Source organism: Notechis scutatus, chromosome 8, assembly GCF_049901735.1.
Source record: "Notechis scutatus isolate UNSWTSFEM ecotype Mainland chromosome 8, rNotScu1.2, whole genome shotgun sequence".
Classification (NCBI taxonomy): domain Eukaryota; kingdom Metazoa; phylum Chordata; class Lepidosauria; order Squamata; family Elapidae; genus Notechis; species Notechis scutatus.
In genome coordinates, this window is record NC_142016.1 from 8182391 (window position 1) to 8208653 (window position 26263).

General features: G+C 41.9%; 1 protein-coding gene across 7 annotated transcripts in view; it reads right to left on the reverse strand.

Moving 5' to 3' along the window:
- COL8A2 (collagen type VIII alpha 2 chain) overlaps positions 1-25843 on the reverse strand; it is a 165565-nt gene extending 139722 nt beyond the window's left edge. For 4 of the 7 annotated variants that reach the window (XM_087970555.1, XM_087970554.1, XM_087970549.1 and 1 more), the window contains exon 1: positions 25495-25840. The gene's annotated coding sequence lies outside the window, so the exon portion shown is untranslated. Of the gene's footprint in view, positions 1-25494 lie in introns of all 7 variants that reach the window. The other 3 variants (XM_087970557.1, XM_087970551.1, XM_087970558.1) reach the window with 2 other exon arrangements.
- Positions 25844-26263: the final 420 nt, after the last annotated feature.

Below are 26263 nucleotides of genomic sequence, written 5' to 3' on the forward strand. Positions count from 1 at the left end.
GTTCTTAGCAGGAGCAAGGAAGGTTGCAACTCGACAAGAATTTTAAAAATTCACAATAGAGCTTCTAGCAACCTCAGTTCTCCAACACATGGAGAGCAAGTGGTTCACATTGCTAAGGTATCTAACACAGAAGTTCAAACCTGTATGATGGAGACTTTTATGATGTGATTACTGCTCTCTCGGGCCTTGGGAATGAGTATGGCCTGTTAGGTTTCACAGAGTCAATTGAAAGACAAAATGCTTCAAGACACTCTGACAGCCTGCACCAGCTACAGTAACAACATTCACTGAACATAATTGTCTTTACATTTAATTCATTTCTATTTGGCCCTGGCCTCCTTTGGACAAATCTTCTTTTGTGGCCTCTTTATCATGAGGTCTCCAAGTTGGAATGGTGCTTGGCATAAGGAAGCTTGATCCTTGAGTTGAGAAGTACCTGGAAGTAAGATGGACAGCCAATAAATTTGACAAATAAATAATCCTTCTTAACCAAGTCTCATCCTTCTATGGCATGCTGAAAACCCTCAGTGACTTCAAAATTTCAATTAGGGGTAAAAAAAACAGCAGTTGGAATTCCCAGACTTCGTTTACAAATAAGTTCATTAAGCTGGACTTATTTTTGAAAGTCTTCTTCCCAATTCCTTTTTGCAGTCTGGACTCAGATGCCATTTAGAAGAGAAGTTGCTAAGCAATTCTTCTGCTATCCATCAGTGGCCTACCATTCCATGTTGACTTTCTGAGCTTCCTCACCATCTTTCATGCCCCTGGTGGAATAAGAAGCACCATCAGGAGAAGCACACCAGGATGAAGTTCCAAAACAGATCTTCAACATCGAGATTACATCTGCTCTGTAGGATCACAACCTTCACTGGATCCAAAAGAGAATCAAAGGATTGTTAGACCAGAGGTTCCTCTTGATGGTTGGCAAGCCCTCAAGGAGACCACAGTCTGGCAATGGACCCAAGAACCACCACCCCCCCAAAAAAAAACACATGTTCCAGCAGCCTTCTTCTATGCTCACATGGACCACCCTTGCAATTCAACGGACACTCCTTCATGGCAACAGATGAGGCCTCTTTTTGAAGGAAAGTGAATGTTGGGAGGTGTTTCAAGCTTTAGCCGCTCTTGTAAGTAGCCTGAACAATTAATGAGCTTCTAATAATTAAAGATTCTCTGTAATAATAACAGCTATGATTTCCCCTTCCCAGCTGAAGTTGCTAAACTCACTATTCTGCATTTAATGCTGGCTTAGCCATGGTGAATAAGGGGCCCCTCCTAAATCAAAGGCTGGTTCAAAAATAACACTAAGCCATGGCTGAATACATCACAATGGGCTTCCTTTTACACAAACAGCATAAACCATGGCTTACAGATAGCTAATGAATTAAGGCCAAATAGGCAAACAACTTTGGTTCTGTCAACATTTATTAACCTATTTATTTATTTTACTGGGCTTCTACACTGCTCCTGTGCTATGCAAGTCTGAGCAGTTCACATATGCTATTCTGTAAAATCAGGCTAAAATATATATACAAATTAAACAAGTTACAAACAATTCACAACTCTGTGCCAGGGGCAATAAAGAAGCTTGGTTCAAACAGAATACCACTTTCCAAGAAAGAACATTTCTAAAGACATCCATCCTCAAGGGCTGTTGGAAAAGCCAGCTTTTCATCACCTTCTTAAAGTCCAGTAAGTTTTAGTCCATATCTATCTCAAAGTGAATCTTTCCTCCCCAAAATGGGAGGTGGGAACATTTCTGTTTTGCTCAGTGCTAACTCCTCCATGGGTTATGCCAAGGTCAGTTTGCTATTCAATCATTCCAGACATGGATGGAATTTGACAACAGGTAAGGCTACAATTCACCAAATGTCCTCTAGAGGAGACCCCATTGGATCTGGTCAGCCAAAACCCTATTTCTCAAAAGGGCAACTGCCTCTAAATTGCATCTCTGAGTAGCCTGAAGATATGTCTACAAATCAACGCACTGCTAAAGATGCTTTATTTTGCTGCACAGAACCAGCTTCTGGTTTCATTTTTTTTAAAAAAATTAATACAGTATTAATTAAAGGATCTAGAAAGGCAGTTGTGGTGGAAAGTAGTCTGGATTCCAACGAGGGAGGGGCTGCATTCCAGAGTACCAAGAGACAGTAAAGTTTAGATAGTCTGGTTGAAGGAAAAGGTTTCAGGCTGCTCCTCCCTAGAAGCTAATCATCAATGATGCAAATAGTTTGGCAAGATTTCTGTCCATAAGTGAGGAACAATAAAGGAAACTGCTTAGAAGTAACTCTGTGTGTCCTTGGTTTTCAGAGCCTGACAATCCTGGGCTTCATGCTGATTCCTGGATTAGCTTCTTGGTTCTCTGATAGTAACTTAATCTTCATTCCAGATAGTAACCTGTTGACTACTTCAACGCCATGACAAATCAACAAGCAGCTGTGTACTGCAAAAGCCATCCTCTAGATATAATCACAAATGAGTCACAATCATATCTGAGCAGTGTTTCAGAGAAAACTCACAAATAACATCTGTATTAGCTGAAGAAATTTGCTAAACAGAAAGTTGTAGCCCAACCAATAACGGCATTCTTAAGCAACCAGAATGTTTGTCCATAGAAGACATCTTAGAAGAGGATCCAAGGGTAGGTTCATTCATGCGGCAAGATGAAAGAATGGAAATCAATACATGTGGTGGAATCTCCAACTAGACTAGGATCAAGAGGTTCCCAAGTTTAGAGTTCTACTGCAAGAAGCAGAACAGGCCTGACTGCCACCCGAATCCTTGAAGCCTTGTCTTGCCCTTCCCAAGGGAATGCAGTCAGTCTGTTGAGATACTTGTGAACCTGGGTGACTAATTTTAAGCTTCGAGACTCTTCACGTGTGATTCTGGTTGCTTTTGATTGACATTATGCCACATTTAAACAGTTGCTATTCATAAAGGGCTCAACTAATTACAACTTGGTGTTACAGAGAAAAAGTAGAAATATTCTGGAATCAAGCTCAATCTCCCGGTGACTTCATGGACACACACAGACAACTTTCTTGCCAATAACGCAGAAGTAATTCGCCTCTCTGAATTCCTGAGCAGCAATTATTCAGGCACTGGAGTGCGAGGCTGTGGAAAGGCAGCAGGGGAAAAATGACATTCCCTCTGTTGCAATGCCAAGGCTAGGAGCAAAACTAAACCCCAGCCTTTTCCAGGACTTGGGGGTGGAAACATTATAGACTACGGGAAGCTCAGGGGGAAGTTGGCAACAGCCAGCCGAAATGGCATAGTACCGCTTTAAAGGAAGGAAAAGGTTGCAGAAGAAAAAATATATATATCATCCCGGGAAACATTTGGAGAAGGGCTCATCCAAAGCCCTACTGGAGTTTATAAGGAAATGAGTAGAAATGTAACCCCTGCTTTGTAAGTCTATACAGTACCCATTCTGAGAGCTAGTAGGTGGTTTTGGTGAAGATGCTGGACCAGGAGTGGAGAACTCCCATTATTGGAAGAATTAGAAATATAATAAGCAATAAATAAATATGGTTTGCAGTCACCAAATGACCTATCGGTCCCACACAAAGGCTCTTAACAGTCATGCAACAGCTAACTCCCTCCACCCACCAATTCTCATCATTTCCTTACTGACAGAAAGCCTGCTGGTGGTCGTCCCCCCCCCCCAAAAAAAAGAGATTTCTTCTAAGGAGCCTTAATTCCCAAACAGCTCCAGATTTTGAGGAGAGGTGTGGTTCCTAAAGGATAAGATTGTGAAAGGGTCAACAGCCGGCAAGAACAAAAATACTTTATTTAAAAGTAATGCTTGACTTTAGCAGCTGGGAGTTCAGAGAGAAAGATGGGGGGGGGGGGGGAACCAGTGATTTTCAGGACTTGCAAGGAAACCACAAGAATTTGGAAGCACTAAAGGGTGAGACCACCAAACTAAGTTTTGCTCTGGGTTTAAGCTAGAGTTTCAAGAGGGGCCTCTAGAAGTGAAGACTTTAGGACTCCAGAGCAGCAGAATTTTTTGAGCATGTCATTAACTTGCCTATAAGCCAACTGGAAAAACAATAACAAGAAACAATATTCAAACCTACCTATGCATTTTTCTCCTTTCCATTTTATGTTAACAGCTGCCTGGTCCCTACTTTTGAATTGGCCAGTCTCTTCCCATCTGTCCCTTGTGATTGCAATAGATGGAGTCGTGATCATATTGTTTTTCACTGACTGTGTAAGAACAATCTCTCCCCAATAAAATAGAACAACTGAAGCAAAAATAAGTCTAACAAGACACGTAGTGTCAGGCGTGAAGAATCAGGATCAGACATTAAAATCCAGTTCAGAATTTGAGTGCTTAAGTCTGTACACATGAATCCAATCAACTAATGGTCAGGCCTAAATTGGTATTAGAAAAGAGTCCACGGAATTCAAGGTGGGGGCTAGACTTGGAGTATTTGTAGACATGTAACAATTCTAGGCTGAATTCTCTTTTGACTCTGCCTTCTGGAATCAGAAGACAGTAAGACTTGTCTTTGACTGGCTGGCATATGAGTCTAGGATGGGAATCCAACATCTGAGACTTCCACAGTGAGAAAAGCTTTGAAGCTTATGTGAAAGTTACAGTGAAAAGCAAGCAGGCTAGCTGAGAAGGAGCTGTAAACCTGTGTGTGTGTGTGTGTGTGTGTGTGTGTGTGTGTGTGTGTGTGTGTGTCTTTTATTGGTTTTTCAAACTGTAAAAATACAAAAAAAATGAAGTAGTGGAAAATTAAGAAGAGAGGAAGGGAAAAGAAAAGGCATATAGTGTAAAGAGAGAAAAGGGAAGAAAAAGGCACCACATTCTGACCCTCTTTAGCACAGTAGAAGATAACATTACAAGCACAATGTTTTGCTTTTACACAACAGTATGTTCAAGCCATTTCTACAACAATAAGCCTATCTAGTTAACAAAAACAAAATCGAAGTTTTGGGATTTTTTTCATTGCAAGCACAAAATCCAGAAGCAATTTCAGAATAGAAATAAAGTTAGATATATTCTTTTCTTTGGATAAAAGAATCAGTTCAACCATCTCTGCTTTTCTTTGTTAGGGGGACTAATATATACTTATGTTAAATCATTAATCTTTATCATAAGGAAATCCTGTATATTATTTCAATTTTTTTAACCCTAAAGGGAGAAAACAGTTAGTAAAAGTTAACAAAATATCAAAACTTTAAAAAGTACTCAAGTATTATATATAAAGGAGAAAAAAGAAAAGTCTTCATTTTAAATATATCACATCAATATAAGGCCAATCAACGGTACTTTACAAACTTTGGGAATTATTCAGCATGACGTAAAAAGGCAGAGAGGACATACATTTACAAACCATTTTACACATACAAAACTAACTTACAGCTTTCTATCAATACAAATATCAAACTTGTAAAAGTCCACCCTAGACTTAATATGAAGGAGAAATCAAAATTCGTCACTAATTCCTCGCAAGAACAATGGCCTTTCGCATTGACACTGCACTATGTACTAGCAAATGCCATTCAGCTGCCAAATGGACAGCGCCCTTCCCAGGAGCCCACATGTTCATCTTCAGAGCTTCACATAGCACACTTAATGTGCTGCTGGCCTGAGCATGGGCTGGGTGAGTTTTTCCTTTCCCCACTGTGGGTTGGCTACGATACGAAACTTTGAGAAGAACCATTTAAAGGAAATTAGTCCTTAGGAGCCCAAAGTTTTTATTTAAACAAGAGATCTGCCAGAAAAATCACTTCCAACTGTTTTGGAGGAACGAGTTTGAAGGAGCAATGCTGAAGCAGAAAGATTGGGAAAGCCAAACTTAGCAGTTTCCCCTGGCACCTGGCTTACATGAACAGAAATAGTTATGGCTCCTAGACTTATATACCACTTCATAGTGCTTCACAGTCCTTTCTAAGTAGTTTACAGAGTCAGCATATTCCCCCCACCAACAATCTGGGTCCTCATTTTACCAATCTTGGAATAATGGAAGGCTGAGCCAACCTTGAGCCAGTGAGGATTGAATGCCTGGCTGTTGGCAGAGTTAGCTTGCAATACTGCATTCTAACCACTGCGCCACCACAGCTACGATCTACGGCAGAAAGAAGCCAATAGCGTTGTTGTAGTTGTACTTGTCATTTTTATGATGTTTGACAAAAATGCACAGCAATCCTTTTTACAGAATATGGAGTTGTGCATATTTTCTAAATGCATAAGCATGGAAGTGATTAATTCTAATAACAAACTAAACCAGCTTTGTCATCAGAGAAAAATCAGGATAACTTTAAAAATTCGGATGACTTTGGGCCAGTCCCTCTCAGCCCAGCCCAAGTCATGAAGTTATTGTGATGAGAAAAATAGGAGGTGACAACATTACTTATGCTGTACAAAGTAAAGGCAGGATATAAATCTGTTCATCGTCATCATTCGTGTGATGTGGCTTGCGATGGATGTTTCAGTTTGGGTAGAAGCAAGTTGCATTACAGATGGGTAAAAATTTTGGGAGAAAGGAGGAGAATTATGACTTTTTAAGTTTTTGTTTTGACAGGCCTGACTCTTGGCAACTGCATAAATATAGCCCTGTAGTTTTCTAGGCAGCATTTTTTCAGGAGATATTTGTCCTTGCCTTCTGCCCAGTATCAAAAAAGAGAATAACTTGGTTTCTCTGCTCTTAATCCAACATCTTAGTGACCAGCCACAACTGGCTCTTATTTAGGAGACTACGTGAGTGTTTTGTGAGCAACACTTCTCTTCTCTGTTTCTTACTTCAAAAAAGAAAATAAGCATAAAAGAAAGTGGCAGACAGAAAATGCAGCTCCCTCCTTTTCATTTATTTGGGGGGTGGGGGAAGATCCCAAATTAAAAACACAGGCTTGAAGCATGCTGCGATTCAGTTCATTTCGGTTGCAATGGAAAGTCTGAAGCAATCACCTTGGACAGAAAAACAACATGTTTACATGGGATGTCTGCAGAAGGACAGTGGCAACACATGAAACAACACAGCATCAGTATGCATGATCTGTAGTGTTAAGAGCGGCTGGCTTTTAGGTACCAGATGGAGTTTGGAGTTTGCGTTTTGTAGGATTTTATAGAATAGTTGAAGGGACTCTACACTTCTCCATCCATTCCCAGTTTCCCCAGGTAGACCAGACATGAAATATGACCTGATGAGCTGATCCACTTTACTGCAAGGGTACATTAACAATAGCAATAGCACGTAGACTTATATACCGCTTCACAGTGCTTTTGCAGCCCTCTCTAAGCAGTTTACAAATGTCAGCCTATATGCCCCCAACAATCTGGGTCCTCATTTTACTGACCTCAAAAGAATAGAAAGCTGAGTCAACCTCAAGCTGGTGAGGATCAAAATCCAGACTCTGGCCAAAATTAGCTTCCAATACTGCCCATGGAGATTCTCAGTTGTCCAGGTCATGGTTGTCCTAAAGGTGCTTTTTCAAGAGACAACTGGACTTTCTGGTTTTTCTTTGAAGATTTTTTTTTCTTTACACCTCCTTGTGCAGATGCACTTTCCCACCAGCACTAAAAGTCACACAACATGTCATATACTCATCTCAGAGCAAAATTCACAATATTTGTGGCTTGTATCAGCTCTGGTGTAGAGGGAGCTGCTAAACTGAGGAGCGCAGAGTTTGAGCACTGGAAGACCATGAGTGATGGGTCCTTGGTGTTCTCTGAGCTTGGTTGTTTTCTTACAGATGTTTCCTGACCAAAACTAGGCAACATCATCATTGCTAATCAAGAAAACAACCAAGCTCAGAAAACACCAAGGAGAAAGCTTAGAGAGGATTCCTCGTTTGAACCTGAGCTATAAATATTTTCCTTTATGGTCCATGTGTAACCATTCAAATGATTTCAGGACTTCTGTCCAAGGGGACTGTTGGTCTATCTGAGCAGGATGAATATCAACTAATGGTTTCCTATAGCACATAACAATTTCATCAGAGGAGGGCCTAACTCAAACTCATCAAAAGCTGCAACTTTGCTTGTGTACCAAAGAAACTGGAAGATAATGGTGCCATCTGGTGGCACTTGCCATAAAATGTGTCATGTCCCATGTCAAGGACAAAATCATCCCCACCAACACGCCAGAGCTGAAGTTTACTTAATGCTGCTGGGAGTCACAAATTGCTAATAGGTCAAGACAAACAGGCAGCCCCATACCATGGCTGGTTTGAATTAAGCTTAACATACAAGCACAGCTCTTCTGGTTTACGTCTCAGTGGGATGTACAAACTCAGCCAATGACAGCTGGTCCATAAATCTTAGTTCAGCAAAACCCAGTTTTGTGCATAAGCAGATGGGATGAAGCAGAGTGGGAACCAAAGGCCTTAAGAATAAACTTTCAAAGTACCAATGTTCAACTTCTGGTTTTGTCAGTTTGAAGGCAAAGTTATAGAGAGCCATGCCATGTTAGAAACTGTGACATTCTGTGAAAGTGACGATTGGGCTTTGAAGAAGCAGAATAGGAAGCATATTGAGGCCTTTGAAATTTGCCGTTGGAGAAGATTCCTGAAAAGCCAAGAAAATTAACTGAAGGATTATTGAATAAATCAGCCCACTTGAGGTTCAAATTATAGAACAGAATAGAATTCTTTATTGGCCAAGTGTCATTGGACACACAAGAATTTTTTTTTGGTGCAAATGCTCTCAGTGTACATAAAAGAAAAGATACATTCGTCAAGAGTCAAGAATCATAGGGTACAACACTTAATAATAGTCATAGGGTATAATAAGGAATCAAATTGTACTAGGAAACAGTCAATATAAATCATAAGGATACAAATGACAAACTTACAGTCATGCAGTCACAAGCGGGAGGGGATGGGTGATAAGGAGTATGAGAAGATTAATAGTAATAGTAGTACAGACTTTGTAAATAGTTGAACAGTGTTGAGGGAATTATTTGTTTAGCAGAGTGATCGCTAAATTATCCTAATTTGGACACGTTATGTGAAGACCCAGGAGTTGGAAAAGGTTCTGATGAAAAGAGAGGGGAGGTGACCAGCATCATTACAGTGATGATGGATGAAACTTTGGAAGACCTGAAAGTTCAGGTGAGCCTATCAGTGTGGTCTCCAAGAGTGGACAACCACTTGATGGCTCCTCATCAACCACAATCCATGTTGAGCCTGGGTGCCTAGAGACCGTTGGCATTCATGGAACTCAAACATTGATCTTCTTTGGAATTGATCTTTTAAAAGTGTCTGGATTGAGAAGGTTTGCTTGTTTATTCAATTTATATCTCTCCTTTATTTGTGAACAATTCTAGACCAGTGATCCCCAACCTTTTTTATGGCGTGGCCCGGTACCGGCATTAGCTGGGCGCTGCCATCTTTTTTTGATGAAAAAGTGCTTCCGGTGAGCTTTCTACCCGGAAAAGCTCACCGGAAGCACTTTTTCATCAAAAAAGATGGCGGCGCCCAGCAAACCAGAGGCCCGGTAGGACTTGTTCCACGGACCGGTCCCGGTCCGCGGACCGGTGGTTGGGGACCCCTGTTCTAGACTGCATACATACCACTTCGGCCTATTTTCCTCATAACAAAAACAATACTGTGTCATGAAAGGGGGTGACTGGCCCCCACAAATCCCCATGGCTTGTTGCTAATAAGCCATCATGCAGTTAAACAAATCTGCATTGGTTACAGGTGGTCCTCAACGTACGGCCACCATTACAAAGCAAGATAATTATAAAGCGAGTTTTGCCCCACTTCTTGACTTTTCTTGCCACCGTTGTTAAATGAATCACTGCAGTGGTTAAGCTGGTAACACGGTTATTAAATCAGTCCAGCTTCCCCTCTGACTTCGCTTGTCAGAAGGTCGCAAAAGGGGTTCACACCCACATCTTCGGGAAGCAAGCTGTTCCACTGATTGTTCTTGCTGTCAGGAAATTCCTCCTTGGTTCTAGGTTGGATCTCTCTTTAATGATCTTCTCTACCTGTTACATCTTGTCCTGCCCTCAGGTGCTTTGGACAAGAGGTCGTCCCCTCTTCTCTGCGACAGACCCCCCCACCCCCGCTCAAATATTGGTAACCTGCTATCATGTCTGTCATGCTATTCATAAATTTTAAAGATAGATAGATAGATAGATAGATAGATAGATAGATAGATAGATAGATAGATAGATAGATAGATAGATAGAGAGAGAGAGAGAGAGAGAGAGAGATAGATAGATAGATAGATAGATAGATAGATAGATAGATAGATAGATAGATAGATAGATAGATAGATAGATAGATAGATAGATAGAGAGATAGATAGATAGATAGATAGATAGATAGATAGATAGATAGATAGATGATAAATAGATAGATAGATAGATAGATAGATAGATAGATAGATAGATAGATAGATAGATAGATAGATGATAGGTAGATAGATAGATAGATAGATAGATAGATAGATAGATAGATAGATAGATGATAGATAGATAGATAGATAGATAGATAGATAGATAGATAGATAGATGATAGGTAGATAGATAGATAGATAGATAGATAGATAGATAGATAGATAGATAGATAGATAGATAGATAGATGATAAATAGATAGATAGATAGATAGATAGATGATAGATGATAGATAGATAGATAGATAGATAGATAGATAGATAGATAGATAGATAGATGATAGATGATAGATAGATAGATAGATAGATAGATAGATAGATAGATAGATAGATAGATGATAGATGATAAATAGATAGATAGATAGATAGATAGATAGATAGATAGATAGATAGATGATAGATAGATAGATAGATAGATAGATAGATAGATAGATAGATAGATAGATGATAGAGAGATAGAGAGATAGATAGATAGATAGATAGATAGATAGATAGATAGATGATAAATAGATAGATAGATAGATAGATAGATAGATAGATAGATAGATAGATAGATAGATAGATAGATAGATAGATAGATAGATGAAACATAGATGATAGATAGATAGATAGATAGATGATAGATAGATAGATAGATAGATAGATAGATAGATAGATAGATAGATAGATAGATAGATAGATAGATAGATAGATAGATAGATAGATAGATAGATAGATAGATAGATAGATAGATAGATAGATAGATAGATAGATAGATGATAGATAGATAGATAGATAGATAGATAGATAGATAGATAGATAGATAGATGATAGATAGATAGATAGATAGATAGATAGATAGATAGATAGATAGATAGATAGATAGATAGATGATAGATAGATAGATAGATAGATAGATAGATAGATAGATAGATAGATGATAGATAGATAGATAGATAGATAGATAGATAGATAGATAGATAGATAGATAGATGATAGATGATAAATAGATAGATAGATAGATAGATAGATAGATAGATAGATAGATAGATAGATAGATAGATGATAGATAGATAGATACATGATTGATAGATAGATAGATAGATAGATAGATAGATAGATAGATAGATAGATAGATAGATAGATAGATAGATAGATAGATAGATAGATAGATAGATAGATAGATAGATAGATAGATAGATAGATAGCACCCCTAATCCTCCTCTTCGTTAGACTAAACATACCTAGTTCACATAACTAATTTCAAGACAGGCCTGGTTTATCAAGAACAGAAGCTATTTTCTCTATGGCAACTATCCTGTGAGGCGATTCGGCTGAAAAAGAGTGACTGGCTCCAAGTCACCCTGCTGGCCTTCAGGCCTATGACAGGACTAGAACTCACAGTCTCCTGGTGATTGACACCAAGTCACCTAACCGGCTTTTGTGGCTAAGCCGGGATCAGAAGCCACAGCCTCCATCTAATTTTTCCATTTACTTCTTCAGTCAGCCCCTCTAAAACCCTAACAACCAGTCTTGGCCATCTAAAAACTGATCCTCTGCATAAACATAAGCCTCTCTTTTTGAGAGCTCTCTTAGTTAAGAGATAGCCTGTTCTTCAGCCAAGCATTTCTCCACTGGTTTTCAACCTTCCTCCATCAGCTCCATCTCCTTCGTTGGCTACTGCTTCCGTTTCGGCCTTTTATTCCAACCTGGACCTCCTCCAGGTGGGACTCAAATCTCCTTTCTAGATTCCAATTGTGAGTTGTCTGAAGCCAACAGCTTCTCCAAGAATGCAAGTCAGAATGGGTGGGCAGACTAAAACCTCGATTGGTCCTCCCACAGAGTTTTCCTGCCTCAGAAGCAAGATGGATTTTTAGTTTATTTATTATGTCTATGCCTGTGGTCCTCGGACTATTTATGTCATGGTAAAAAAAAAAACAATTCCTTAAGGGACCCTCTTGCTATTTCTGGGCCTAAATTATACCTACATTTAGGTGGGTGAGTATTGAGGTTTGGTTAGTTTTTCCTTCCCCCATTTCCTAGAAGGTATTTTTTTTCTCCTGGGGGGGCGGGGGGAGGTTCTTCTCTAGGTAGTTTAAACTACAGCTCCTTTTAAAGTATTTTTCTTGTCTTCATTAAATAGACTGGAGGCGTCATCTAACCTTCAGCCAGCACTGGTCAACCTCTTTTTCAACCCAGGAATACTTTGCAAATTTGAGATTTGCTCACTTTGCAAAGCTGCTGTGATTTCTTGCTCATAACAGATTGTGTACCCCCAGCTTTCAACATCCGAAGCTACCTCCTTCCCTTCATTAAGCCTTTGCTAAGCTAATGTCTTGGTAATCAGCTTAGCAAAGGCTTGGAATATTGCATCTAGTTTTGGGTAGCCACAATGTAAAAAAGATGTTGAGACTCTAGAAAGAGTGCAGAGAAGAGCAACAAAGAGGATTAGATGGCCAGAGGATAAAACATGTAAAGAATGGTTGCTGGAACTGGGTATGTCTAGTTTAATGAAAAGAAGGAGTAGGGGGTGATAGGATGACAGTCTTCCAATATCTCAGGGGCTGCCACAAAGAAGAGGGAGTCAAGCTGTTCTCCAAAGCACAGGAGGGTAAAAACAAGAAGCAATGGGTGGAAAATAATCAGGGAGAGAAGCAACCCAGAACTAAGGAGAAATTTTCTGTTAGAACAATTAATCGGTGGAACGACTTGCCTCTAGAAGTTGCGGGTGCTCCAACACTGGAGGTTTTTAAGACAGAGATTGGACAACCATTTGCTGAAATGGTATAAGGGTTTCCTACAGCGGTGGGATTCCAATTTTTTAACAACAGGTTCTGTGGGTATGGCTTAGTTGGTGGGTGTGGCTTGGTGGTCATGTGACTGGGTGGATGTGGCTTGGTGGTCATGTTATTGGCTGGGCGTGGCCAACTTAATATCACTTACATCGAGGCACGCATCTCCTGGCCTGTCCTCTCATGACTGTGGGGATGCTGCAACAGTCATAAGTGTGAAAAATGGTCATAAGTCACTTTTTTCAGGGCCATTGTAACTTTGAATGGTCACTCCACACAAGCAAAGTACCAGCAAAGGAGGGAAAAATAACTCCAGAGACGTTCCTAAGACAGGAAGTCTAGTGCTGCCAAGAATGTAATAAGGGTTAACGGAGAGGCCGTTTCTGTAAGCAACACCAGAATGTTTCCTTCCTGCCTTCCTTACAGGATTAGGCCAGTAATTTCTTCTAACAACCGGTTCTCCAAACTGCTTAGAATGTTAACAACCGGTTCTAGCGAATAGGTGCGAACCTGTAGAATCCCACCTCTGGTTTCCTGCTTGAATAGGGGGTTGGTCTAGAGGATTCCCTTCCTTCCAGCAGTGACTGTTCAAAGTGATTCACTTTACAATCATGGCAAGAAAGGTTGTAAAATGAGGCAAAACTCACTGAACAACTATCTTGCTTAGCAATGGATATTTTGGGCTCAGTTGTGGTTGTAAGTTGAGGACTACCTGTACTTGAGTGGGGGATCACAGGACATCCTATTCCTAAGGCTGGAAGTCAAAGACACACCCATGGAAAAAAATCAAAAGCCACATTACTCAGAAAGCCTATGTAAAAGTCTACAGTATAATGGTGGGAAAGGTGGAAGGAAAGAGGAAAAAGAAAATGACCCAACATTAAACTACTTCTGGACTGTAACCACGAAAATGTCCTGGATGCATCAATGCAGTGACACAGAGACAAGTTTGCCTTAAAAATGTTCTTTCCACCCATGCCTTATCCAAATTGGTCGACTAAGTGGATGGCTTCTCTCAACATGATGAGCCATAAACTATGGTTACACACAAGCAAAAAATCTCCCAGAATTCACTAAGCTCAAGTTGGATGCCTGGAAATCAGTTTTCCTCACCTTAATTTTCCTCACCTCTCTAATGCACAGCATTCCATACCCTTAGGCCACTGTTTGTCATCCTTGGTCATTTGAAGGTGTGTGAAAGATGTTAAGGAAGAGAGCAGAGAAGATCAACAAGGATGATTAGAGGGCTGGAGGCTAAAACTTATGAAGAACAGTTGCAGGAATTGGGTACGTGTAATAAAAAGAAAGACTACAGGAGACACGATAGGAGTGTTCCAATATTTGAGGGGCTGCCAAAAAGACGATCAAAGGTTAAACTATTTTCCACAGCACCAGAAGGCAAGGCAAGAAACAATGGATGGAAACAACTCAAGAGAAGTGACCTAGAAGGAGACACTTCCTAACAGTGAGGACCATTAACCAGTTGGAATGCCTTGCCTTCAGAAGCTGTGAGTGCTCCATCGCTGGAGGCTTTTACTGGCCAACACTTGTCTGAAATGGCATAGGGTTGGACGAAAAGACTTCCAAGGTCCCTCCCAACCTTCTAATTCTGTGACTTCAACTCCCAGAATTCTCTAGCCAGCATGGGAGGAATTCTGGGAGTTGAAGCCCACCTTAAACTTGCTGAGAAACACTGATCTAGAGAATTGATCCAGCTTGGGAATTTTGGGAGGGAAGACCACACATCTTCAAGCTGCCAAGATTGACAAATACTGCACGATGGCCTCCTGCCTGGGAATTTCAATGCCAACCCATTTGGAGGGCAGCAGACTTCCGAAGGCTGCTCCAAGGATAATATGCTCCCTCGGAGCAGCATCCAGCCCCACCAGATTTTCCGACAAACGGAACCTATGAATCATGCTAAAGAAGCGCAAAGCATTCACCGACAAACAGAAGAAGAATGACATTCTTCTCCCTGAAATGGAGGAGATCGGGCAGGAAAGAAACGATCCCAAATATTCAGCATTTATTTTGTTTTAGAGGGACTTGAAGCAGGGAATCAGAGAGACAGTATGTGAGCCAGCGAGAAGGAGTAACAGTAGCTCTGTATGTGTGTGTGTCTGTCTCTCTGCTTGTGTGTGTGCTGTGTGTGTGCTGTGTGTGCTTTCAGGTTTCCCTGAAAGAAAAAAAAAAACAGACTAGAGTTATTTGCTCTGCCAAAAACCCAGGTCACAAGAAGTTGGAATTCTTTCTTCCATCTCCTTTGAAACGTGACAAATTCCCAACTGTAAGCATCACCCTTCCTCTCTTTCAAAACCTCCTCAAAGCTTCCAGCAATCGGAATGCAAGTTTGCGTTCCTTTCAATCCAGCTTTTCCCAAAGGCTTTCCTGGGAAGAGGAAGAAGAAGAAGAGGCCACGCCCAGAACCAGGGATTCTAAAGTTAGGTTCTGCCCCCATCAGGGTGCCGTGCTATACCATCTCAGAAACCAACCAAAGGGTGAAGACCAGGGTTATCAAATCAAATCAACATTACAGTCTTCGGCAAAACCCCCTAGAGCAGGGGTTTCCAAACTTGGCAACTTTAAGACTTGGGGACTTCAACTCCCAGAATTCCCCCCCAGCCAGCTGTTGTTTTTTTAATGGGACACCTCTGCTGAACCCAATCTATCCTTCAGTAATGTGTAATGAACACAAAATGTCACAAACAGAAATAGAAGAAGAGGGGCAGTTATGATAAGGGAAAGGCACTTTAATCTCCCCTGGGGGACATGGGGCACTCCCTCTCTCAGCTTGACTTATCTTGTAGGGTTATTGCAGCCTTGAGCTCCTAACAAGAAGACAGGATAGCATATAAATAAATAAAAATATTGCTTTATACCCCTTCCCTAAGCAAACACAGATAAATAGCAGCCTTCCTGGCTACACTTTCTCTTAAATCACTGGTCCTATTTTTTTCTCCTCTCTTTCTCCTTCTCTTCAAAGAACAAGCAAGAAGAACCATCTATTTCCTTCTCTTGCTCCCCTGCAGGAACAGAGAGGGAGTTAATATTCCAGCTGGCAAGTGGATGGGAGCTTCTCACCATTGTTTTCCATGGGGCAATAGTCCTCTACTTCAGTGGTCCCCAACCAGTGGGCTGGGACCACTGGTGGTCCGTGAGAAAATTTTGATGGTTCGCAGAGAAATGTCACCCCCAAAGCAATTAATCCAGGCAGCGCGGGAACACAAGGCTGCACCGCCCACATGGTCCATGGGAACATAAGGCTTGTGTCGCTTGCATTGCGAACAACACGAGGTAATGAGGGGAGGGGGAAAGGGTGGAGGGGGGGACTTGCCCCACTTGCCTCGCCTGGCCATCGGGCTGCTTCTTTCCACTTCTTTCTTCTTCTGCTTTTGGCTGCACACAAGGAAAGCAGCGAAAGTTTCTTTCTCTCCCCCAAACTCTGCCAGAAATGAGTCTTTGCCAGTGTAGCCTCTTGGAGCAGGATACCTTGCAGGGTCCCAAAGACTTCTGCTGCTTCTGCTGCTTTCCTTGCATGAAGCCAAAAGTATCTCCCCCCCCACCCTCCCAGAACAGAGCTGGAGACGGTATCCTGCGATCCCAAATAAAGAATGATCGATAGGTAGGAAAACAGGGTGGGGAATTTTCCTGCAGACTTTTTTGGTGATTTTCCCAGGGTCTCTGGTCTGCAGGATTTAAAATTATGAGTTTGGTGGTCCCCGAGGTCCAAAAGGTTGGTAACCCTTGCTCTACACGGTCTTCCTAGAACCAAATTCAAAGGATCAACCTGCCCCGTAACAGGTCGTAACAGCATTAAAGCAAACCAGACATCAAAGCCTTCTTGGAGCTGAGTGCAAATTGCCAGTTAGCTTTCACCACACAGATGTAGAGTTTTGGAGAGACCGCCTTGGAGAAGACAACATGTCTTCTTTGTTCCCTCAAGAGATGGGGAAAGAAGGTCAGTCCCTATGCCAGAGACTATGGCTAATAGGTGTGTGGCTATCTCAAACTGGGTACATCTAGAGTTCAGGATAAGGCACTTTTGTCATTTTCTGCAATCTTGGCACCATGAGCAAGAACAATGGCTACATTTCTTCCCTTCTCCTACCTTCTCCTATTTCCTTCAAGACCAACCAGGAAAACATCCAGCTATAGATGATGTCTACCAGAAGTGGGATAATCTTGCATATACACAGCAGGGAGATTTGCAGGGTAAGTCCAAAGGAATCAAAATGGCAGCCACAACAGCTCCATCATAAAGTCTGCCCATCTTTAGGTGTGTCACCCCACAATACATGCAAACACAGGTCAGAGTTTGGGATTGTGTACCTGTGGCCACCATCATAACCATTTTTAATCTCACCTTGCAAATGTCCCTGATCCCCCATTTTTTTCTTCCGTGTAGGAAACACACAAATTCCATGTAATGAAAGCTGAAAGACAAGGTTTCCTAAAATACGGGTAGTCCTCGACGTACAACCACAATTGAGCCCAAAATTTATGTCGCTAGGTGAAACATTGGTTAAGTGAGTTTTGCCCCGTTTTATGACCTTTCTTGCCACCGTTGTTAAGCGAATCACTATGGTTGCTAAGTGAATCTGGTTTCCCCATTGACTTTGCTTGTCAGAAGGTTGCAGAAGTTTGATTACATGACCTCAAGGCCTTGCAACCATCATAAATATGAATCAGTTATCAAGCATCTGAGTTTTGATCTTGTGACCGAAACTAAGTGTGAAAAATAATCTTTTTTTTTTTTCAGGGCTGTTGTACCTGCAAATGGTCACTAAATGAACTGTTGTAAGTTGAGGACTACCTGTACAGTTTCTCAGGAAGACCAAAGCTTTTACCCCAGTTAAAAATTTCTTTGAAAAATCTTGACTTTGCTCTACCTACAATGAAAGCAATATTCATCGCAAAATGGGACTCCCCCCTTTTAAAAAAAATGCAATTACAACGTGTTAGTATTGAAAACAGTTTGAGGCAAAAAGAATGCTGGCAAGTGTTAAGACACTGTACTTACACATCATGCTAAATCAACGTATATTAAACCCTGGATTATCAAATAAATTACTTCATATATTATACTAAATCCAAATGAGTAGATTCACATGTCTTGTTAGATCAAAACAAACTGATTACATTATTTATGGCTTAACATAATCTGTGAACCAGACCCTAAATACCATTTTTTTATAAAGTCATTTCCAAGCAAACAAGCACAAGCTTGATTCAATATCCATAGCAGTGAATGCTATTTTTTTTAAAAAAACTGAAATACAACTTCTGACTAATAATTAGGATTTAAATTAAATCTGAATAAGCACTACATGCTTGCTTTTTTAAAATAATTACTGGGTGTTCTTGGCCTAGTTTATATACATAATACAAAACCATAATGTGGTTTATTTGGTTTGGGGCTTCTAGCTTACTGTTACATGTGAACCGAGCTACCATGATTTGTTCAACTAAAACTGCTTTTAGTAAGTTCAGAGTTTGCCTTACATGTAATTTTAGCCTCTTTATAACTCCTTAGTTTTGTATTAGCCAGAGAGAGCAAAGAAATCAAATTAAAGGGTCTGATTCACACAACATATAGCTGGATCAATTATAAACCTCGTTCTGAATTTTTACAACCAGCTAATCTCTAATCTGTCTTGGAACAATGGTAAGGACTGGCTAAGCAATAGTATTTAGCCTTGTATGCCGCTTCACAGTGCTTTACAGCAGGGGTCCCCAACCACCGGTCCGCGGACCGGCACCGTCCGTGGAACAAGTCCTACCGGGCCGCTGGTTTGCTGGCGCTGCCATCTTTGATGAAAAGTGCTTCCGGTGAGCTTTTCCGGCAGAAAGCTCACCGGAAGCACTTTTTCATCAAAAAGATGGCGGTGCAGCGCTTCGGTGAGCTTTTCCGGTAGAAAGCCATTTCTACCCGGGAAAGCTCATCGAAAGCGCATGGCGCCGCCATTTTTGATGAAAAAGTGCTTCCGGTGAGGTCACCGGAAGCACTTTTTCATCAAAAAGATGGCGGCGCCAGCTGATGCCGGTACCGGGCCGCGCATAAAAAGGTTGGGGATCACTGCTTTACAGAACTCTGAGTGATGTACAATTGTCACCATATTGCCCCCAGAAATCTGGGTCCTCATTTTACTGACCTCAGAAGGATGGAAAGCTTAGTCAACCTTGATATGGTCAGGATCGAACTCCTGGGAGCAGGCAGAGTCAGGCTGCAATACTGCAGTCTAACCACTGTGCCACTACGACTCTTAGAAGGTTGTAAGTACCTCTTTGCAATGGAATGTAGTGAGGAGGGGGATCCCCAGTATGGAGGGGGTACATTCTAGAAGCGAAAGAAGCAGCTCAGCCTAGCCATCATGTGTGAGAGAAAGAGGGTGAAGACAGCTCCTCGTCCCTAATAATTCAAGAGTATATTTGTAGAGTACATGCAGACAGTAGAGTCTTTAGCTTATAAGATTTGATCTATAGATGTGAAACAATGAAGAACTGAGCTTGGAAGAAATAGCGTGAACAGAATTGTAGAATATAAGCAGATTCTGAATTTCTGATTGTCATTGTTCCTGGGTGCTCCATCTAATATTTAGGCCAGTTCCTGTCTAGCATTTCTGCATGTCTCTCTCCAATATCTATCAATCAGTGTACAATTTTTAACATGTTGTAATATTGCTCTGTGAAGTAGAATTTTGAGTAGTGATACTTTACTCTGTCCTTATAATGCCAAGAACAAAAGACCCAACAATGACCTCCTAGTCACTTTCCTAAAAACACTTGAAAAGACCTCTCTCCCATTTAATACAGCAGCTGCTATCTCACAAAGCGTTGCAATAAATAAGCTATGGAAATTACTTTCAATCGGTTTGTTAATTCAGAACCCTTTATGAATTTTTTTGCATAATATAAAAAAAATATGATTATGGCTTTAATGATTAGACAGGATAGATTACAGAAAGAAGAGAATCATGATGTAATTTTAGAGAGAACTTAAAATATAATTGTACTTATCACTCCCGTGAAGAATATTGAAAGCCCCCATTTTATCTTTTTTTCTTTCTCTTCTATTTTCCTTTATTTTCTTTCCTTTCCTGCACTTTTGGCTTTCTCTTTGATTTCTTTTTCTTTCCTTACATGGTATTAGTATGAATTAATTTCTTGTGTGTGTGTGTGTGTGTGTGTGCATACAGCATATACAAAACTTTTTAACTAGCAATTAGATGCATTCGTCATCACCATCAAAAGAAAAACAATGCCAATGGGCATCTTGGCATCCGCTGTGCCTCTCTCCATCTTTTTAAAATTAAGTTCAAAATAATTTTGACTTCAAAAATAGTTACAGGGGTTTGCTGTGATGCAAAGCAAAGCTTCATCCTTTGGCGTGCTCTGCATTTCCAGAAAGATCTCCGGGCCTTGTGTCCCTTGACCCTTTCTGAAGAGTGTACAGCTGTTGTGTTTGCTGCGTTGTTTAAAGATGTGCCTGCTTACGGTGGGTGACAGAGGCTGTTGGGAGCACAGGGCTAGAAAGTCATCAGAAAGTCTCAGATGTTCATGAAAACGTACGTATTTTCTTTGGAATGCCTCCCCCTGTAAGTTGTTTTATTAGTAAGCAATAGTAATTTGTTTCCACTCACAGTAATTTTTGCTAACCTGACTCCTAGTCCTTAATTCACGAAAAGGAAAGATTAACAGGTAGTCCTCAACTTACAACTATTTGTTTAGCGATCTTTCAAACTAGAATACCACTGAAAAAAAGTGATTTATGATCAGTCCTTACACATTGCAGCATCCTTGTTAGTCAAATGATCGAAATTCAGGCACTTGGTACCCAGGATGTATGTATGATGGTTGTAGCATCCCAGAGTCACCTGGTCACCATTTGGGACCTTTTCAACCAGATTCCAATAAGCGAAATCATTGGGTAAAGTTGGATTCCTTTAACAACCACATGATTCACTTAATGACCAGGTGATTCATTTAACAATGGCAACAAAAAAAACATCATAAAATTGGGTGTGACTCATTTAATGACTGTCTCACTTGGCAATGGAAGTTCCGGTCCCAATTTTGGCCACCAATCAAGAACTACCTTTTAGTGAATTTTGGCACATGAAATATTGCATCGTACACCTCTAGAGCTGAAGGTAACTGATTTTTCAGTTGCAACAGGAGAAAATACGGCCAACTCATAAGCATCTGATTGGCTACTGTGAGAAACAGGTAGCTCGACTAGACAGAACTTCATTCCAATTCCCTAGAATCCCTTTTTATTTGGAACAAGCAAACCTGGGTGAGGGGAATCCACTGTGTTTTCTTTCTACAGGTTCTGGAATTTGCTACAAAGTGTTGATACAGGGTGTTTAAAAGGAATTGGAGAGCACAGGAAAATTGTCATGTAGCAGTAAGAAGTGTGCCAAAAGGCAACAGGAATACCCTTTCCCTTCAACTTCCTCATTACTACTGAAACTCCAGGTTTACACCTGATGCAGCTCAGCAGCTTTTAGGGTTCAGTTCATAACATGACTGCATGGAGGTGCAGATGCAGAAAGAAACTTATTAAAGTAGCTATGTCTTTCCTCAGGGTTCTGTAGTAGCCATGCCATCCTGGGAAAAGACACAGCTGCCTTAAACAGTTGCAGAAAGGTACATACCAAAGCCCCCTTTTACAACCAAACCACCACGTGCGAGTCACTGTGTGTGAGTTGGACAGCCAGATCAATCTATTTAATAAACAGATAAAAATAAGTCTAGAGCATTGCACAGCCTTAGATCTTGCTTCAGGGAAAAACGGGATCTTGAGAGCAGCAAGCTGATTTATGGTGCACCAGATGTACCCCATACGGCATAAAAATGGTCCTTGCTCCAAGATGGCCTCAACACTGCCCACCCCTTGCATTAGCTGTTCCACTCTCCACCGAAGGCAGGTGACAACAAATAAAATGTTGGCAATCCCGCTTGAATCTGCGACCGGTTGGGAAGAAGGAATCATTCCCCTCTCGGCCTCTTTCACATTTGCCTGCTCTGAGGAATACTACACTGCCTGCAACGGAGCAACTCAGAAGGAAGTTGACAATCTGAATCAGGACAAAGGCCCACGAGTAAAACTGGATTAGCGTGTGGCTGAGGGCCAATTCTTGGACTGTGCATATTTTGTCTGGCTGTCAACCCCACTGGTATGAATGTTTAAAAGTTCTGCACCCCCCCCCTCCTTTTCCGACACGATGCTCTAAAAGTACAGCTTTAATTGAAGCCATGGCTGTACCTTAAACATTTTTGGCTCCAAGACATAAGCCTCAAATACATGAAGCATTCATAAAGGAGGAGAGAGAGAGAAATGCTGAGCTCGGATAAAGTGCTTTTCCTTCCCCAAATGACAAATACCAACCATTTCTAACACGCTGAGATTAGGTTAAAAGGCAAGATAATCTGGGTAACCAACTCTTGGCATGGCTTAGGGTGAAAATAAAGCACCACTTTTAAGCATTTCTGGCCAGCCAGGATTTGACATTCCAGTGGTCAAGTCAAGAGAAACATCGGTGTGCCATGCAGAAATTTTAAACATTCATTTCTTCACCACCTCTGTATACAGCAAGAAATCTAGATGCCAACTTTTATATGCCAATGTTTGAAAATGGCCAGTCTTACTCCCTCCGAATCTTGATAGATCGAGAGCAATAGCACTTATATACCGCTTCGTAGTGCTTTACTGCAGTCTTCCCCAATCTTTCTGGCTCCAGGGACCAGTTTTGGAAGAAAAATGTTTTCTACTGGCCAGCGGGGGAGGGAGGTGATTTCACATACGTAACACCTAGATCCTGTGCATCAGTGGCGGGATTCAAATGTTTTTACTACCAGTTCTGTGGGCGTGGCAGGAGCAGGATACTGCAAAATCCCCATTCTCTCCCCACCCCACTAACCTGCTTTCCAGCTCCCTTCTCCTGTGCAGGGCAACAAAAGAAGACCCAGCCGATCAGCTGGGACTCAGGTGTCAGAGAATAGATGGGGGCGGGGCCAGTCAGAAGTGGGAAATTTGTCGGTCCTCTGAACTACTCAACATTTCCGCTACCGGTTCTCCAGAACTGGTCAGAACCTGCTGAATACCACCTCTGCTGTGCATGTGCAGATAAAGTTTCACTCATTCAACTATCCTAGTTCCCAACAAGCTGCGGACCTGTAAGGGTATTGGTCCGTGCCCCAGGAGTTTGGGGACCTCTGCTTTTTAGCCCTCTCTAAGTGGCTTACAGAGTCAGCCTATTGCCCCCCAATAACCTGGGTCTTCACTTTACCAACCTCAGAAGGGTGGAAAGCTAAGTCCACGTTGAGCCGGTCAGGATCAAACTCCCAGCAGTGGGCAGAGTTAGCCTGCAATGCTGCATCCTAACCACTGTGCCACCATGGCTCAGCGGTGCATGAGCACAAACCTGTAATTCCAACCATCTACACTCCTTCTCAAAAATATGCCAGTTTGAACCAAGGATGCAGAGACCTCAAGCTGGCAATCAACAAAACAGTGGATTTTGAAGTGTCAGGATCCAACTCAGTCAACAGACAACAGAAATTTCTTTCTGCTTCTGGTCATCAGAATTAAAACCATAGCTTTAGCGGCTTTTATACATTTACGTATCTTATCAGATGTCTACACCACCATCTTAATCACCTAATAGCAATACCATTTCTCAATGCTTTATAGTCCTCACTAGGCAGTTTTTTACAGTGTCAGCCTATTGCTCCCAATAATCTGGGTCCTCATTTTACCAACCTAAGTGACTCTGGGCATAAAACCATACGAAGCCATAAATAAAAAGTCTAAATTAAAAACAGGCTAAAAACAGATCAAAACGTCAAGTTAAGATAAAAATCAAAATACAAAATCTCATAAGGATAGGAGGTTAACAAGGCAACAGGCATGCTCTAAGGCCACCAGCCATCCCCAGGGCTGCATCCATACTTCTACACACACACACACACACACACACACACAGACACACACACACACAGGCTAATTTTACAAACTCACACCCCATTTTTTGCAATGTGCAATGCCCCACAGGCAAATTATGTTTATGTCTGTCTTTAACATATGGATGGCTCAGATATTTGATTCAGCAGGGGACCCGGGAATCCGTTTTCCCAGTTACGTGTTTATCCGTGTTTGTTTATCTGTGTTTATCTGACACTAGCAGACATAAAACAAGGCATCTCTTCCAGTGGGACATCTGCCCGCTCCGATTCCATACCAAAAAAATCCTCTTATTTCTGCAGAGTCTACTAATAACTTCCTTTTGGCTGGTGGTGTCTGTTTTCTCAGTATCACTTACGTTAAGGAAAAAAGACATTAAAACATCCCTGGAATTTGCTGGCCCTAAGACTTATGAAACATGTTGCATAAACGCACAGAGGAAAACCATCTACCGTATATTGCACAAACTCTCTCTACGTCGGATTATTGTGTTACTTGGGTTCAACTGATATTGCCTAGAGAGGGGTAAATGTGTTTGTCACAGTGCATCTCTCTGTGAAGCCACCACACCTTTTCAGAAGCACAGCCAGCAATCCCATTTTACCCTAGTTTTCTTCTAACAAGAAAGGGGAAGAAGAAAAGGCAGCGTTGGGATGCAGGTACATTTTTCATCTTGCAACGCGGCAACTTCACACTTTCAGAATTCCATTGCCAGATGGTGAATTCTGAAACTCCCTTTGGACAGAAACCTCCGTTTTAGTTTTAAAAAAAATATTAATAGGTTCTAGCAATGCGAAATTGGCTCAGCCAGATAGCAAAATACAATACGCTACAAGTACAAATCTGCACCAAATCCACAGGAAAAAATAGGGAAGCAAGGACTGACAAAATGTGACAGCCATAAGATCAAAAGAGTTTTCAATACTTTGGAAGAAGTTTTGTTTTGTTCTGAAGAAGCTGCATTTCCATTTCTAGGAGCTGAGGAAGAAAGAAAACGTAGCATTTGGCATGCAGAATGATGACATCAAAGACATTGGTAAAGTTAAATTGCTCCATATTCAAATCTGTGTAAATCAGATTTCCCTAGGCTGATAGCTGATAGATGGAGACTACAGGTCCCATATTGCTACATCAGTATGCTGGCCGAGGAATGCAGGTGTCGCCTCAACACTGCACCTGGGTGAAACCAGCTTGATGGTGGGAAACGTGAGTGAGTATGTGTGTGTGTGAGAGAGAGAGAGAGAGTCAAGCTGTGTTCACCCAACTCAATTACCCTGCTTACCCAGTTGAACTATTTTCTCGGTTTGAGCCCTGAGCTACCTACAAGCCAAGCCACCCCCTCCCCACAAAAGACTCGGCATGTGGGCAGACTGGCAGAGCCAGGAGGCTCCTAACTGACCTGGGTACGCGGGTTGTGTGAACTCAGCCAGCTGCCCCGGGAAGGAATCCAACCGGTGGAAAGCAACAGAAGCCGAGGCACCTGACCTCGGGGCGCAGCGACGAGGAAGAGACCGTGGGTTGAAAAGCTGGGCAGGCGGCGGCGTTGGCAGCGAGGGGAGCCGGGTTGTGGCTTGCGAGCATACGCGGCGGCTGGACCGGCTGTCCGCAGAACCTTCTTGGGCAAAGCGCAGGGAAAACGGCCGCGCAGCCAGACAGCGGCGGGCGCGCGTGGTGAGCCAGCCAGCCAGGGCTGCGAAATGAGAGCGCGCAGGAGGGAAGCCGGCGCTTTTCACGCCCTCGGCGGGGTTTTTTTTTTCTTCTTTTTTTCCCCTCCTGTCTTTTGGGGACCGGCCAATGCAGCTCCAGAGGGCTGGGCCGGCTGCTTGCAAGCAAATAAGACCCCCCTCCTCTACTCCAAATCTCTGTCGCTCCCACTTGAGCGCCTTCCAGCCTCGCAATGATTTTTCCGTGGCGCAGGACGGAGCGGGCTGGTTCAGCCGGGAGGGTGTCGGGAAGTCTTAATGAGGGGTCTCCAACCTTGGCAACTTTAAGACTTGTGGACTTCAATTCCCACAACTCAGCTTTGCTGGCAGAGGAAGTCTAGGAATTGAAGTCCACAAGTCGTAAAGTTGCCAAGGTTGGAGACCCCTGCCTTAAACAATACTTGTATTATTATTTCGGTATTGCGTACCTGTTGATACTATGCATTGCAGTCGGGCTATTCCATG